The sequence below is a fragment of the Scyliorhinus torazame genome, chromosome 3 (genome assembly GCF_047496885.1).
Source record: "Scyliorhinus torazame isolate Kashiwa2021f chromosome 3, sScyTor2.1, whole genome shotgun sequence".
Lineage (NCBI taxonomy): Eukaryota > Metazoa > Chordata > Chondrichthyes > Carcharhiniformes > Scyliorhinidae > Scyliorhinus > Scyliorhinus torazame.
In genome coordinates, this window is record NC_092709.1 from 269,957,829 (window position 1) to 269,976,074 (window position 18,246).

At 44.5% G+C, this 18,246-nt stretch overlaps 1 protein-coding gene across 23 annotated transcripts in view; it reads right to left on the minus strand.

Moving 5' to 3' along the window:
• celf4 (CUGBP, Elav-like family member 4) overlaps window positions 1-18,246 on the minus strand; it is a 1,524,235-nt gene that overhangs the window by 1,263,877 nt on the left and 242,112 nt on the right. The gene's annotated exons all lie outside the window — the stretch shown is intronic.

An 18,246-nucleotide genomic window follows, 5' to 3' on the forward strand; every position in this document is an offset into this window, starting at 1 on the left:
GTTCAACCACACTAAAGTCAAAATTAAGAGGTAGGTACAATTGTGTGTAAATCTCAAAGAAAATATAGCTCCTTGACACTTTTATTTACTTTGTCTTTCCCTGATATGTATTAAAAGTAATAAAGTAGAAGTGACTCATATGACACATTTCACAAGGTGACCCTCACTTTCATTTCATATTTATGAGTTTTGGAGATGGAAGATGTAAGTCCCAGAGCCAAACGTAAACAGAACTGAATCACCAAATTACAACATAAATAGCACAACTCACCTCTCATATGAATAAAATATTTGACAATTGGAAAGATATGTAATGTCAATCTAGCCGTGCAAACCATTATACAGCTCAGACAAGATAGAAGCACTCAAGCCTGCTCAGCCTGCTTACTAATATTTTGTCCTTTCCTGTCTGAGCTAATCATAGCTGAACTTCTGTTTTTGCCAGGACAAGAATGTAAATGGTCCACAAATGCTATATCAGTTACTATTGCCAAAGTTGTTCAAAGGATCATGAAGTTGAAAGTGCAACTAATGGCTCAAGATGGACCGGATGGCTTCCTTCCATGGAGCGGAGTTCTCCATTCAAAATCACTCCTGGAGAATATCAGAAGAAACCAGGGGCAATGATTAAGTAAGTGGTTTAGAACGGACAGCACAGGAATATGAAATAAAAACAGAAAATGCTGAAAATACTAAGCAGATCTGATAGCTTTTGTGGAGGGAGAAACTGAGGTTTCATGTCTGCGACCTTTTGTCAGAAGTGAGGAATCGGAATGTGACTTGGAAGAGTTTAATTCAATTTTATTCCAGCTCATTAAGCTTAAATTCACTCCACCATGATTCAAATCCAATTTCCTCCCTCAGGTCTATCACAACCAGCACTTGCATCACCACTAATATAAGTTTCCATTGTTTCCATTTTGCCATTGAAAACAAAATGAATCCCTCCAAGAGCATTCTTAAAGACCAATTATATTGCAATTTCAATATCAACGTGACAGTTTTCACATCACATTGACAGGGAAACGATAGTGTGACTGTGGTTTGAAGCAGTTAATTCAAGGATGCTTCTAATTTTGGCAAGCAGTCAGAGGCTGCCACGAAGAAATAATCTCACACCACTTGGGCATCACACAGGCTGCAGTATAACTGGAGTTGGTGTGATGCAGCCCAGAGTTTAAGCGCCCAAGGTGGTCTCAGTCTACATTTATATTTTAATGATAGCAAAGGTCTATTAAGATAATTTAATATTACTGACTTTAAAACTTTTGCTATTGTGCTTCTTGCTATGGTGTTCACTGCTCTGAAACAGATGCCCGGGACTAACAGTATAAAGTGGGCCATGGTGAAAACAATGTTCTTACGATCTTGTTTTAAGAACTGAGGCAGAAGAGAAAGGATTGACATTGTCAACTGGATTCCTAAGTTAGGCCAGATCATCTGAGGCATGTATCTTAACTGGTGCACTTACAAAGTAGTCAAAAGTTTCTTCTTCATGGTGACCCTGGATGAACACAGATGACAATTGTGGGCATAACTGAAGTTCATACTGTCACGCCATCTCAGCTTTAGAAAGGTGCAATTCCTTTCCAAGTAGGAAATAATGATCAAATTAATTTGATTTGTAATATTTCACAAAAGGTTGGAACATAATAGCGGAACACTGGTCAGCAGAAAGACAGGTTAGTCTTCAGAACTCAGGTCATACTCAATTCTGACAAAATTTCACATGTGAAATATGAACTTATCCTTTCTGTTTTACATCCTGGCAGACCTGCTGTATATTTGTGGTATCTTCAGTTTGATCTCCAGCATTGCTGTTTTTCATCTTATCTCTTTTAGATGTTGTCATCCCCTAGTTGTATGGAAGTAAGTGTAATTGTGGGAGCAAACTATCTCATAAGGGTTAAAATAACAATGCCATTGTTTGACTTAGCAGTAGTTCGATTCAAAGCCAGCACACTTAAATGTTTATTTCGATTAATGGCACAAGCATATAAGAAAGACATGATCATTTTTAACCTGTAATTTTTGCTGCCTACTGCGTGTAATCAATCGATACAATTGGCACTGAGGCACAAAAAACAGCAGTTCTGTAGAATGGGAACCCTTATGCAGGCAATTTTTCTCACTTGGAACTCAGGAACAGCTTATCTTTCAGCGGTGGGTTGCGGTGGTGGTGGGAGGGGGGGGGGGTGGAGGGAGGTGCGTGGTTAGAAAATAGGGGATGAGGAAGAAAGTATCTTTCATTTTCTTTTCAAATTGGCCAGGTAGAGTAATTCATTGTGAATCTGTCCAGAAACTACGTGACAGAGGCACCTTTGACATCGGTGATCAATACTAATAGAATAGATCAAAAGGACATGGTTGTGAATACTGAAAACATCCATCGTTCGTTGGCAATTAAACTAAGAAAGGCTGAGCTAACATAATAAGATGAACACTGTGGCTGACACGCCTGAGACCTCGAGTTAGTTCTGTGAGATCACCAACAGATGAAATAGAGGGAATTGTAACCACGAACACTAACTTTCAAATGCTGCTCACTGGTTGTTAATAGCTAATATTTATCACTGTGGGAAGATACAAGCATAAATCATTGTTTTGTTATCTGTATTCCCTATTTTTCATCACATGTCCATATACCCCTTCTGCAACCACCTTCAACAGGCAAATCAATGTTCCAGGCTGTGGATGTCTTTGTGACTAAAGATGATCCTCCTATGTAAATGAACCTGTTCACTCAGGGTAGGGTGAAACATGTCAAACTTGTGTGCAACTGCTTTCCTGTTTGTAGGAAATATTTTGCTTGATTCTGTATCTTACATTTATAGTCACTTAGGAAATCACTACAACATTTTCAGATGATTAATGGCATCATCCCCAAAACAGCCAGAGCTACTTCTGACCCAAGCACCTTCAAAAGGCTTTAGATCCAGAAATCAATCTCCTCCCTCTCCTCCTCACTTGCTTGCATCAGCTTTGACCCTGAGGGGAAAATTTCTTCTGTGTTATATGTATAACAAAACCCTAAACCAATTTATAAAGAATGTGTTTACCTACACACATCGTATAAAGCTCCCGGAGGCTCCAATTTCTCTGGTAGGGTAACTGGTTAGTGTGTTCACTCAAAATTCATTTGTATGCTGTTTGAAATTAATCTGGTGAACCGCTGTTTTAAAATAATGTACAAGGGAGTTTTATTCAAACATGCTGAGAAGCGCTCTGTTACAACAATAGAAGATATGTGTCCATGTTCTCTGGGGTGGTGTGAATCCAATTTCTCAATGTAGTCATGTAGACCATGCAGCCCTCATTATTTAAGAACGATTACAGAGAGAACCACATCATACTCTCGTCCCAAAGATAAAAAGATTGCATTTTAATCTACCGAATCAACCAGCTCCAAGCATTCCCCCCCCACACCATTCTATAATGCCATTCAATTTCTGTCATTTCTGTTATCCAAATGATATTTTCCTTTTAAGCCTAGTCACTTACAGTTATGCCTTTAAATCAACCTGGTACACAAAGATCACTGACTGAATTATTTTTAATTTAAGAAACTGACCAGAAGTTGACAAGTATATAATTGAAAAAGAGATTGGATGACTTGACGAATGAAATGGTAATACCTTCGCATTTATAGTGCAGCTTGAATAGATTCATGGTGGGTGTACATTTTTATTTTGCACTTTGTAGTAAAATATATTCTACAGTTCTCCAAAAGATTGCTGAATGTGGTTAGAACCAAAACTTACACCCTGCAGTTCTGGCACTCTGGCCCTCATAAATCGTTGCCAGAGTATCGACATGCAAAAAATACTTATTTAGCTTTTACTGAAGGGTAAAAATTACTTTTTTTCTGACAAAATAATCTTTTAGAATTATTGCACCATTCCAAGTGTTCTGTTATTTCTATAAATCTCCCTTTTTTCTTTCTTTGGCCCTCTATGCCTCTTGTTGTTTGTTCAGCTTTCTCTTTGTTCCTGTCTGTCCCTCATTAGCTGTCCCTCTCTGTCTGATTACCTTTTTCCCTCTTTTTGTTCCTCAGTTTCTCCCTTTTTGTCTGTCTGTCCCTCTGTTCATCTGTCTGTTTATTGCTGTTGGTATTATGGTGAGGAAACCCCAGATGGGCTTCCTAAGTGCTATTTTTCTGGTTCTTTGATCTAGAGTAATAAAATATGTACAGCGCATATGGCTACACACAGTAAATCATATGTTTTGTACATTGATTTCTATTCCCAATTGGGGAGATTGGGAGCTTTGATAAATCATTTTGAAATGCTTGCTGCTTACCAGTATATTAGAGGCTCTCTGAATTATGCTGGGCTGGTTCTTAGTGTTACACTGATTACAACATTTTGTAGATAATTGTGACCAATATTTGAATGTTGCCTTCGTGAAGAGGAAGCCAACTCCAATTAAACTCTTACTGCATTTGGCTGGACTAGTGAAATGTAAATGAATGTAGGATGCCTTTAATTATTGGTTATCTTGATAACTTTTCATTCTACAATATAATGAATACTGAAATGTATACGGGAGTATCTTATTTTTTTGAGAAGCCGAGGAATAAACGCAAAATGTTTATCTTACGCTATACGTTTTAATGAATATTGTTTCTCTTTCAGTGGTTCTATGAGATTCACTGCAGGAAGATCCCTTGCGATCTGGTGGTCTGTATCTTAGGTTGTGTAGCCCAAGGCTAACAATGTCCTGTTTAGCAGTAATACCAAGCACCACAGATAATGTAAGATTCCCAATACATTTCATGCCTTTTCAAAGATGGGAAAGTACCACATACAAGATTTTGGGCGCGATTCTCCGACCCCCCATCGGGTCGGAGAATCGCCGGGGGCTGGCATGAATCCCGCCCTCGGCGTGTCCCGAATTCTCCACCACCAGAGATTTGGTGGGGGTGGGAATCACGCCACATCGATCGACGGGAATCGCGGCGGTCGGTGGGCCCACCTCCAGCGATTCTCTGGCCCGCGATGGGCTGAAGTCCCGCCGCTGTCAACCCTCTCCAGCCGGCGTGGATTAAACCACCTTGTGAACGGCAGGGCAAGGTGGCACGGGCGGGCACCGGGGTCCTGGGGGAGGGGGCGCGGGGTGATCTCGCCCTGGGGGGGTGCCCCCTGGTGGCCTGGCCCACGATCGGGGCCCCCCGATCGGCGGGCGGGCCTGTGCCGTGGGGGCACTCCTTTTCTTCCGCCTTCGCCATGGTCTTCACTATGGCGGAGGCGGAAGAGACCCCCACCCCTGCGCATGCGCGGGGATGACGTAAGCAGCCGCTGACGCTCCCGCGCATGCGTCACCCGGCGAAGTCCTTTCGGCGCCGGCTGGCGTGGCGCCAAAGGCCTTACCCGCCAGCCGGCGGAGTGGAAACCACTCCGGCGCAGGCCTAGCCCCTCAAGGCGAGGGCGTGGCTCCTAAAGGTGTGGAGACTTCTGCACCTTTGGGGCGGCCGATACCGGAGTGATCCACGCCGTTTTTGGCGCCAGGTAGCGGACATCGCGCCAGTTTGTGGAGAATCCCGCCCCTGACTGTTTCAGGAATAAACCTCTGATTAAAATATGTTGAAACCTAAGCAATTTAAGATAATTGAATAGAATTTAACAGGGCCGATTCTGATGAAAGGTCACAAATCTGAAATGTTGGGTGAGAACGGCCCTGCTCGTCATGGGCGCAAATCCTGTCACTGCCGCCAAATCTCACTAGAGCGCCAAAATGGGATTTACGCTGGTAAGATCTTGGTTTGAGATCTTCCCGGTCCCCACCGGTGACGTGATGTCCAGCGAGGGTTTGAACTTGATTTCCATGAATTTGAATACATTTTACTATTACTAAACGGCTTCATACTTTAGCGTGTGTGCTGGGGTTTGAGGGTCAAGGTTGGCCATGTGGGCACTGGCAAGTGGGCACATGTAGGGGCAGTGCCAAGAGGGCTCTGGCAGGGGGGGCAACCCTGAACCATTGGGATGGGGCTCCCCTTATGTGTGTTGGGGGCAGGAGAGGGGCGTGCCCTGATGACTATGAGGTGGGGGCCGGGCAGGGAGTGGGGAGAGCCCTGATAACTGTGTGCGGGAGATTGGGGGGGCAATGGCTACGAAGGGGGAAAATGCTCCCTAATATTTCCGTGGTGCTGGGGCAGGGGGTAGAGTGCTTCCCAGTACTTCCATGGTGGTGGAGGGAGGGGAGGTGGCCCCTGATACTTCTATAGTGAGGTGGGAGGGAGGAGAGTGTCTCCCTGATACTTCCGTGTTGGGGGGGGGGAATCGCCTCAATGTTTGTAGGGGTGGTCCTCGGTGTTCTTCGGGGGGGGGGGTGGTGGGCAAAGTATATTTTAAATGCAGTTCGGAGCACTCTTTAAAAATGGCACCCTCTGTGGAGCCAGCCTTGCCGGCTCTATCAGCCCCACCCAGCCAGAGTAACCATGTAAACCAAGCCCCCACATTGTGCACTAAGTTCCAGAAAATCTGGTCTGAAATCTCGGCTGTGTTTTTGGAGAGAAACAAACCAGTTTTCAGTCAGACCCTGAAACTTTGACAAATTTTGGGAAAATTTCACCCCGCAACTCTGTTTCTCTGTTTTTACACCAAATACTATATTGAACAAAATTGTCTGTAAAGTATATAAACACAGTCCATAAGGCATAATTTCACCTTTTCAAATGTCAGAAGTGCTAGAGTAAAAGCAAACAGGACAATGTACAGTACTACTAAGTACTGCCTTTCTGTCCTCTGAAGACATTCTTTCTCTGAATGGTTTAGTATTGTCTTTTGTTATGGAGTTTCTTCCTTCTGACGTCCTCAAAATGAAAAAAAGAGCAGACAAATTGAGGCATTGCAGTCTTAAAGATACTTCACCTTTTGAACATAGGATGATTTGTCAAGTTTCATGAAATTAAATATCAAATTGGCATAAAATATTTTGCCTCATGGGTGCACTCCTTCTTCTGTATAAATTCTGAGGTTAGGGCATTCAATAAGCACCTGCACTGTTCATGGCCTAACTTGTGTGCTAACCTCAGATTGGGAGGAAGAGAGATTAGAGATAGCTGCTGCTTCCTGATTCAGTATAAGTAAACTGAAGTCAATGGCAAGTACAGTCAGGCAGGTGGGGTGTATAACAGGTGACTGATACTGTCCTGTCAGTTTCCCGCCAGATGGGAAAATTAACCCTTAAATCTTTTCCTGCTGAAGAGAGGGTACCATTGAATTAACTTTCCAAGCACTTACGACACTTCGGTGACAGCATACACCAAAGATCCATGTGTTAGCACTTTGGATCATAACATTGTCATAATATACACCAGTATATCATGGTGCAGACACACACTGATGGACACACGGTGGGACCAATCAACATTCACAACACCACAGCCAATCACCAGTGAGAGCACACGCACTATAAAGACAGGGGGCATCAGAGTTCCCGCTCATTCGAGTAGCAGCTAGCTAGGGGCATAGAGCTCACAGCCTGCAACACAGACACTCACCATGTGCTGAGTGCATCAACTGGTTAGGACAAGGCAAAGGTCTTTAGTTAAAGCTAGTATCGTATATACCCATGTCATGATATTTATATAAACATATCATGGTGCAGTCACACACACACACTGATGGACAGATCAACGGACCAATCAACACACACGCAACATCACAGCCAATCTCCAGTGAGAGCACACGCACTATAAAACGTCTGTTAACTCATGGTTGTGGTTTGTACTTTACCCGTTAACCTGTGGACCCAGCCTTAACACTATCTTAGAGAGGCACTCAGCACATGGTGTATGTCTGAGTGGCACGCTGTGAGCTCTGTGCTCTGAGCTATCTCCTGCTGGAATGAGCGGGAACTGTGGTGTTTTACAGTGCATGTGCTCTCACTGGTGATTGGCTGTGATGTTGTGTGTGTGTTGATTGGTCCGTTGATCTGTCCATCAGTGTGTGTGTGTGATTGCACCATGATATGTCTATAGGAATATCATGACAACCCACAGTTCAAGTATGTATAAATAGTTAACCTTTTAATAAAATAGTGTTGCACAACTTCAAGTGTTGGTGACCTGTATGTGATCCAGAACTCCCAACACATCATGATACCAGGTGTGGTTGCATACTAGCACTTCTTAGACCTACCTGCAAGTGATCTGCCTCTTCCGCCAGATTCCGTCATCCTGCAACATGGACAACATCAGCCCGCCGCTCCGCATCGCAGGCAACCTCGGGGCCAACTGGAACATTTTCAAACATCGCTTCCAGCTCTTCCTCGAAGCCACGGACAGGGAGGGCACCTCAGACACCAGAAAGATTGTTCTTCACCTCTCCACGGCCGGGGTCCATGCCATCCACATTTTCAACTCTCTCACCTTTGCAGATGACGAAGACAAGATGAAGTTCAAGACGGTTCTCCTCAAATTTGACACTCACTGCAGCGTAGAGGTGAATGAAAGTTTTGAACGCTACGTGTCCCAGCAGCGTTTGCAGGGTAAGGACGAACCTTTCCAATCCTTCCTAACGCACCTCCGCATCCTTGCGCAATCTTGCAGCTACGGGCCCACCTCCGACTCCATGATACGCGACCAGATCGTTTTCGGTGTTCAGTCGGACCCCCTACATCAGCAGCTCCTCAAAGTAAAGCAACTCACCCTAACGACCGCCATTGAGACCTGTGTCCTACCTGAAAATGCCACCAGTCAGTACTCCCATATACAAGTGGCTGGAAATGGCGCGGCAAGGTCCCCACGAGGCGGAACGGGTCCAAGTGATTGAGCACTTCCGGGGCCTCAGCCTGGATGAGGTTGGCCATTTCGCATGCTTTCGCGGACTCCCGCGCTTGTACTCACCAAACGAGGGGACGGCGACATGGAGGAACATAATGTGCAGGTGTGCACCACGCATGACCGTACACCACATGTGCGGTGGCGCTGACGTTATGACGTGCGGCAACTGTGGCTCTGCCCATTTAAAGCCGTAATGCCCCGCAAAATCTCGACAATGCCTACGATGTGGAAGACTTGGCCACTATGCTGCCTGCTGTCGAGCAGCTCAGCCTTCCAATTCATATCGCTTCAGCCAGCCTCGCTGGAATGTTCGGGCAATTCAACCCACGGTCACCGTGTCCGATTCCGAGCTCCCGCACAGCAGTGACACCGAGGACCCGAAGGCGCCTTTTCAAGTCGGTGTCGTAACGAAAAACAGGCTGTGCCCGAAGCAAAGACACCAGCCGCTGTCGGTATACAGCATCGATCCAGACGATGAGTGGTGTGCCACCCTGACGGTCAACCGGTCCCAAATACGATTCTGCCTGGACACTGGTGCCTCCGCCAATCTCATGGCGTGATCTGCTTTCCAAAGCCTTCGTGTCAAACCAGCCATTCTTCCATCGGCCTGTCAGCTATTGGACTACAATGGCAACATCATTCCTGCTACCGGCTCACGCCAACTCGAAGTGACGCACAAGTCACGAAAAGCCATCCTTCCTATCGAGATCATGGGCTCCTCGAAGGACTCTCTGCTTGGCGCACAGGCGTGCAAGCTGCTAAACCTCGTTCAAAGAGTTCACTCTCTCTCTCCTGATGACGTGTCTGCCTTCCAGGATGCTGACTTCAGGGCGCAACTCAATGCCATCATCGACCAGCACCACGACGTCTTCGAAGTTATGGGCACGCTCCCATATACTTACAAGATCCTACTCAAACAGAACGCCACGCCTGTGGTGCATGCACCTCGCAGAGTCCCAGCACCCCTCAAGGACCGCCTTAAGCAGCAGCTGCAGGACCTCCAAGACCAAGGAGTGATCTCCAGAGTTACGGAACCAACCGACTGGGTCAGTTCCATCGTGTGCGTAAAAAAGCCTTCCGGCGAGCTCAGAATCTGCATTGATCCAAAGGATCTGAATCGCAACATAATGAGGGAGCATTACCCAATCCCCAAGCACGATGAGATCACACGCGAGATGGCTCGCGCCAAGCTCTTCACCAAACTTGACACCTCGAAAGGATTCTGGCAAATTCAACTAGACCGATCCAGCAGAAAACTGTGTACCTTTAACACCCCTTTTGGCAGATATTGTTACAACAGGATGCCGTTTGGGATCATATCGGCGTCAGAAGTGTTCCACGGGATCATGGAAGGCACAGCACAAGGCGGCTCATGACTCCCGTGCAGCTGATCTCCCTGCTCTGGCACCAGATGACAACGTCCGCATCCATCTTCAGGATGGTGGCTGGTCTGCAACTGCTGTGGTTCTTCGGCAGGAAGCTCCCCGCTCGTTCCTGGTTTGTCTACCGGATGGTTCATTCTGCGCCGTATCGGCGTGCCCTTCGTCTCGTTCCGCACTCGCTACGTGATCCTCCGGCAGTGCCACGCCCTCCTGTTGTCCCTGACCTGGACTATGCAGAGATTCTGGTTACTCTGCATCCCCTCACTCTGACGCAGTCCAGCCCGCTCAGCCGGTGGCTCTTGACCCACCCTTGAGGCGGTCAACCAGAATTCGTTGCCCACTTCAGAGACTTAATTTGTGAACTTTGTGCACTAATGGACTCTCTGGTCTGTTCTGTTATTCCGTTTAATCATTCAAGTGGTTTATATATAGTGTTCATCTCGTTATTTGTGTGACACACTGTTTTTTCTGCACCAGGCACTTTCCCATGTAAATAGCTTCGTTTTGTGTACATAGTCCTGTAAATATTTCGCACACACGTAGTCAGGAACATTCACCTCACACAATTTATTGTCACGCAGGCACATTTTTTTTATATAAAAGGGGGATGTCATAATATACACCAGTATATCATGGTGCAGACACACACTGATGGACACACAGTGGGACCAATCAACATACACAACACCGCAGCCAATCACCAGTGAGAGCACACGCACTATAAAGACAGGGGGCATCAGAGTTCCCGCTCATTCGAGTAGCAGCTAGCTCGGAGCACAGAGCTCACAGTCTGCAACACAGACATTCACCATGTGCTGAGTGCATCAACTGGTTAGGACAAGGCCTTTAGTTAAAGCTAGTATTGTATTTACCCACAGTTCAAGTATGTTTAAATAGATAACCTTTTAATAAAATAGTGTTGCACGACTTCAAGTGTTGGTGACCTGTATGTGATCCAGAACATCCAACACATCAAACATGACCTTGTAATTGGTCCATGAAAAGGTATACATTGTGTGCTGCACACAAGCAAGGTTTGTAGAACTCCAAATGTTTTTGTTGCCACACATTTTTGCAAATCAATCAACCCAAGAAATACTGCAGAAGGGTCACATGGACTTGAAACATTAACTCTGTTTCTCTCTCCACAGATGCTGCTAGACTTACTGAGTTTATCCAGCATCTTCTGTTTTGAAATCCAAGAAATGCTAATGTGGAGTTGCTCATGTGAACTTTGCAATATAATATTTTATATATTTGAAACACAAATTAAAGTGGCTGATGGCTTAGTGAGGAAATACACTCAATTGTGTGGAATTGTATCATACTTACCAAAGAAGGTTCCAAGTTTGTCTCTGAGGCTGTGTTGAGGTAGCTGATTTCAGCTGAGGCAACATGGGGATATGAATGTACTTTCAGAAGAGGTTGGCACATCGATATAGTGGTCAAGAGTTGGCCTCAGTATCTCTTAACTAGGAAAGGGAAAGAGCACCCAGGTCTCCAGCCTCTCATCACTTTCTCGCATGCGGCATGGTGACACAGTGGTTAGCTGCCTCACAGTTCCAGAGTCCCAGGTTCAATTCCGGCCTCGGGTGACTGTCTGCGTGGGTTTCCTCTGGGTGCTCAGGTTTCCTCCCACAATCCAAAGATGTGCAGGTTTGGTGGATTGGCTATGCTAAATTGCCCCTTAGTGTCCAAAAGGTTAGGTGGTGTTACTGGGCTATGGGGATAGGGTGGAGGTGTGGGCTTAAGTAGGGTGCTCTTTCCAAGGGCCGGTGCAGACTCGATGGGCCGAATGGCCTCCATCTGCACTGTAAATTCTATGATGCTATGTAGACTTTAAATAAATTCTAAGCTGGACTTGACTGTGAAGTCATTCATATTGGAGTGACATATAGACAAGCAAGGTTTTGACTCACATATAAAAACATGCTAATTGTACAAGAAACTGCCTTATTGTACTCTGGTGGCAATCACTGCTTTCAGGAAAAGAAGAGAATTTAAAACCGAAGTAACCTTGAATTGTCACTTCAATACAGGTCGAAGCAAAGCAATGTTTATTATTTACACATTATTCAACGCTATTCCAATTTGTTCACATTCTTCCATTGTGCATTGAACATTTTTGGCACAGCTGTTTTAACATGAATAATCTTCCAAACTGGAGTGAAATTTCCTGGCCTATAAATTCACTGCTAAATATATTTCCTGTGTTTCAGCATCCTCGTTGAGCTGAAATAAAAGAGTAAATTTTCATATTTAGCTCTCCTGATGCAGTGTTTTGCATGAGGGAACACATCTCAGGAACTCGGGTGGCTGCCTATTCATGGTCCATGGTTTTCTGTCCATTGAAATTAATTAATGGAAAATCATGACCCATGAATCGGGCATGCATCTGACTGCCTGGGAGCACTAATGAGGAGATTTTACCTCAAAGACACTTCTGCTCTGTCCAAGTAAAATTACAAGAGGGTTCATTTACACTTTTGGCATGGATAGAAACTGCCAGTTGCAGATCAGTCTCCCTTTGTACACCTTGAACTTCAGAAGAAAGGAAAATCTGGCAGCCTGTATAACGGGTGATGAGCCTGAGACAAGGCAGCCCCCTCCAAAATTGAAGTTATCCTTAATTTTCCAAAAGAAAAGTCTCATCGGAGTCTATCTTTTCTCCTGAAAGCTTAAATACTTCCCGATAAAGTCAGCAAGCCAACCAACCAAGGATAAGTCAGCTATATAGTGGTTATTGGATAGTGATTAGTAGCAGAATAATTGGCCAACTACTTTTTCCCTAATCCAATAGTGCTGAGGCTGACGATCCCAGGTGAATTCAGCAAACTCAACACATGCCAGAATTGAACAGCATAACAAAATAATTTTACTTGCAGTGCTTAACAATTATTGCTCACACAAACTGTTGGTTCGTTCATAAAAAACTTTAAATGGTAAACTAGAGGATATTATAAACAGATGGAAATATTTATTAAGAGTGCAAAAAAAAAAAACCCACTCGAGTCTATAATCATGTCCTGTGGTCCCAACATGTTTTAATTAGTAGATCCTGATAGATGTGCTGGATTAAGAGATTCCGGACAAAAAGCTCTCAGCTGTATTCCTAAGTATATTTAATGAGCTTCTGGAAATATTTCTTTTGCATACTTGAAGTAACCCCTGCAGTTTTTTAAATGGACATTTACTTCAAATTTGCAGTGAAGGTCAGTTTTAAATGGCACTGCTAAAGATTCGTACAAGCTTTAAAGTGAGAGCTGCCAAGTGTAAGGACATAACAATAGCATTGTACACCCGGTTATATAAGATGCATGAAAAGGAGAACATAATTTATGTAATTGATTGCTTAAAACATACCATTTCAGCAGTGTACTGTCCACTAACTGCTGTGACTCAGTGAGAAGTATTTGTGTTGCATGCTCAAACTCGACCCAGAATTAAACAAGCCACTGACAGCGAGGATACTGTGTAGATGTGATCAGTGGCAGCTGCTGATGTGTCCTGCTCGTAGTAACGACAAAAGGAACCATTGCTCAACAGCTGCCTAATTTGGCTGAGTGTTAATTCAAGTCAATTTTAATGAAGATAAAAAGAACAACTGCTAATGTGAAATGGAAATTGCTGGAAATGCAAAGGGAGTCAGTCAGCATCTAAAAGAGAAAGAACAGTGAATGTTTCAGCGGAACCCTCTACCATTGACTAAAAGGTTCCATTGGCAACATTAACCTGCCGTCCCCTTTCAGATGTGGACTGACCTGCTGACAAATGCCAGCATTTTCTGTTCCTGAAAGTTCTGACTTTTTCCTTGTGTTTTCCTGTGAGCAGAATGTGCTACTGCCTCATTTAGAGAGAAATTGCACAGTCTTTCAGATATCTGGGTTAGGGGGATAGGGTGGAGGCATGGGGCTTAAGTAGGGTGCTCTTTCCAAGGGCCGGTGCAGACTCGATCGGCTGAATGGCCTCCTTCTGCACTGTACATATCACATCACTGTCTATATCACATTATTCAATAAGTCTTGCGGGATTCAATGGAATCAACCGAGACTTCACGATCTGGATCTCGCCCTCGTTGACGATTGCACCACTATGGGGCCTAACATTCAATCGCCCTTAAAAACAGTTGTGGACACCATGATATACAATTAATCTGCACCCTTTGCAATGATTAATGCTGCTGATAGCTGCATGCAATGTTGCTGTGATTGCACTGCTCATTGGCATCACACATCAGCAGGGGTCCAAAATTGTAGCTTTCTAATGCTTCTTAAAGCCAGCCTGAACTGTTTAAAGCTTGCCTACACCTTTTGAAGTGACAGTGCATTGTGGCCGGAGGAAGCTTTGGAAATCTTGCAGGGAGTGAACCTGACCTAGGAGAAGGTGGAGAGTGATGCAACATAGGAGAGAGAGGCAGCAAGGTTTTCAGATACTGCATTGAATGTCTTGGTGGAGGTGATGGAAAAGAGAAGGGATGTCCTGCTCCCTCCAGATATATGGTCAAGAGCAGTGGAAGCAGATAGTCATGGTGGCTAATGCTAGAGGTCAAGCCCTGAGGACTTGGTTCAGTGCCGCAAGGAGTTCAATCACCTCAGTTAAGTGATCAAGGTCGCTCTTCAAATGCTGTATCCCCCAAACTGCTCAACTTTCATACCTAACATTCATATGCTCCACCACATGCTTTGCATAGCTGCAAGCCCCACATCCACAACTCACAGTTTGAACATACTGACAACTATTCAACCATGACAGCATCAGCCAAACAGATTGCACCACACTTGCTGGCACATGCCCTCTCTCCTGGAGAACAAGGTGATGCAAAACTGGAGGCAATTGCTTAAGCTGCAGGGCCAAAACTATTGAAGATGGTGTTAGGTTCATACCTAATCCTCCTCAACTCCCACTTCCCTTGTATCAAACAATCTCTATTGACTATCACGTAGTGTAAACATGGTGATGAACAAGCAGAATCCACCCAACGTCTGCGGGAAGCAGTTGAACTCCAATGCCAGTCAAGTGGAACTTGGTGCAATCCAGCAAATGCCAAATAGCATCTGGATCATCCAATCAGTGAGTGTTACTGAGCCCAATTTCCTGCTTCCAATAAGATACTTTCTCATCTTCCTTCCTTTAAGGCTGAAAACTGTGATCATTTCTAAAATTTCCTCAGAACATAGTTGTCTTACATCAGGGACCTCCCTCCCTTGTCACCTTCCTGCCTTGTGACCTTCCTCAGTATTATTCTTAGGACTAGAGTGTCTGACTTTATAATAATAATAATAATCTTTATTGTCACAAGTAGGCTTACATTGCAATGAAGTTACTGTGAAAAGTTCCTAGTCGTCACATTCCAGTGCCTGTTCGAGTACACAGAGTGAGAATTCAGAATGTCCAATTCACCTAACAGCACGTCTTTTGGGACTTGTGGGAGGAAACCGGAGCACCCGGAGGAAACCCATGCAGACACGGGGAGAACGTGCAGATTCCGCACAGACAGTGACCCAGCTGATAATTGAACCTGGAACCCTTGCGCTGTGAAGCCACCAGTGCTGCCCCTATACTCCACAGAGGTCAGAATGGAATGCTGAGCTAAGGGGCCGAATTGCCATAGAGCTGGAACGACTCCAAAGACCTTGAAAAGTGGCAGAGGGACAAGGATATGATGTCCTTCCCCCATTTCTGCCAAATACAGTTTTTATGTCGGTTGGGGATAGTGGGCGGGGGAGGGGATGACAGGAGGGTCCAGGAGTCGAGATGGGGTGGGGGGGGGGGGGGAAATCACACAGGCGTGAGCCATAAGTTTGCTGGGCCCATTTTTACTGTTCCAAGGGACTTGACCCATTGTGTGGAACCACAAATCTATGGAGGAGACATGACTGTTCTTGAAGCGTTGATAAGTTTTGTTCAAGGATCATGAATCTGAAATTATTGAAATCTCCAGCTCTTTAAAACTGAGAAGAATTAGGCTGCAGCTCTCAGTAGAGTAAAACAAAATACTGGACTGAATTTATTCATTGGCCATCTGGTAAAGCTTAGAAAGAATACTAGTGTCATCTGTTCTTGCAGTTTCAATAAACTTCACTGTTTTTGTTTCCCAAGAGTTGTAATTGCAGCTGAGCTGACTATGAATTCATGGCTGAGTTTCAAAAGCTCAAAAAACATCTACTCAAGCAGGGGAACTGAGTTCACATTTTGAACAAAGGTTTGAAGAGGCTACTACAGGATTATCTGTCTTTGAGGTAGTTACTGAAGAGAAGTTTGCTTGTTTTTAATCACAGATTGCCCATGGTGTGATCATCGGCCAGACCCTAGGTTGTGGAGGGTGATCTCGTTAAGGATCAATAATCTGTTTATAGTTAACTGGGATGGATTCTCCGCTGTTGGGATTCTCCATTGCGCCGGCAGCCCGGAGATTTCCCGATGGTGTGGGACTGCCCACAATGGGAAACCCCACTGTCCAGCTGGCGAGGCGGAGAATCCCAGGGGAGTGCCGCACCAGACATTTGGTGCAGTGGGCGGAGAATCCCGTCCATGATATTTGAGATTTCACACGCTTACTAAATGAATAAAGTCACGGGTTTTGAACAAGCAGAAATAAATTTTACTAAGGATGGAACAGGAGGTGCAGTTGCTTTATTGGCTAAAGATGACATCAAGACTGTATTAAGAAATTATATTGGCACTAAGGGCGAAAATATTGAATCAATCTGGGCGGAAATAAAAACAAGGAAAATACTCCTTGATAGGAGTAATTTATAGGCCCCCGAGCAATACTTCCAAAGTGGGGAATAGTATAAACCAAGAAATAATAAAGGCTTGTGAGTAGGGCACAATGATAATAATGAGTGATTTTAATATGCATATTGACTGGATTAACCAAATTGGCAAGTGTAGCCTCGCGGGAGATTCCATAGTGCATGAGGGATTGTTTCTCAGAGCAATATGTTATGGAGACAACCAGGGAGTAGGCTATTTTTGATTTAATATTATGTAATGAAGAAGGATTGATAAATTGTCTAGTTGTTAAGGATCCTCTTGGAAGGAGTGATCACAGCATGCTAGAATTTCAAATTCAGATTGAGTGAGAGAGGACAGAGTGCCACACTAGAGTGTTTTTTAATATTTAGTGTACCCAATTCATTTTTTTCCAATTAAGGGGCAATTTAGTGTGTTCAATCCACCTATCTTGCACATCTTTGGGTTGTGGGAGCGAAACCCATGCAAAAACGGGGAGAATGTGCAAACTCCACACGGACAGTGACCCAGAGCCAGGATCGAACCTGGGACCTCGGCGCCGTGAGGCAGCAGGGCTAACCCATTGCGCCACCGTGCTGCCCTATACTAGCGTTTTAGCTTTGGGCAGAGGTAGTTATACAGGCCTGAGGTAAGAATTGGCCCAAGTAGACTGGGCACAAATAATTGAGGGTATGACAGTTGAGGAACAATGGTGGATGTTCAGGGAGATATTAAATACCTCTCAATTAAAGTATATTCCTGAGAGCAAGAGGAATTGTAAAAGGGAAAATAACATTCCATGGGTAAACAAAGAAGTCAAATAGGACACAAAGGCAAAAACTAGGGCATACCATATTGCAAAAGCTAGTGGTAAGCTGGAGGATAGGAAGCACTTTAAGGTTCAGCAAAAGGCTACTAAAAATGAAATCAAAAGAGCTAAGATGAACTACAAAAGGAAACTAGCAGAAAACATAAGCACTGATTACAAAAGCTTCTATAAGTATGTAACAGGAAGAGAATAGATAAAGTAAATGTTGGCCCTTTAGACGACAATATTGGTGAGGTAATAATGAGGAACAGAGAGATGACAGAGGCACTGCACCAATATTTTGCCTCTGTCTTCACGGTAGAGGATAATAAACATTTTCCAAAAACTGCAGCTAATGCAGAGGAACTTGGTGCAATAACCATCACTAGGGAGATGGTATTGAATAAACTAATGGGATTAAAGGCAGCTACATATCCGGGACCTGATGGCCTGCATCCTAGGGTATTCAAGGAGTTGGCAGCAGAGATATTGGATGCATTGGTTATGATATTTTAAAATTTCCTGGATCCTGA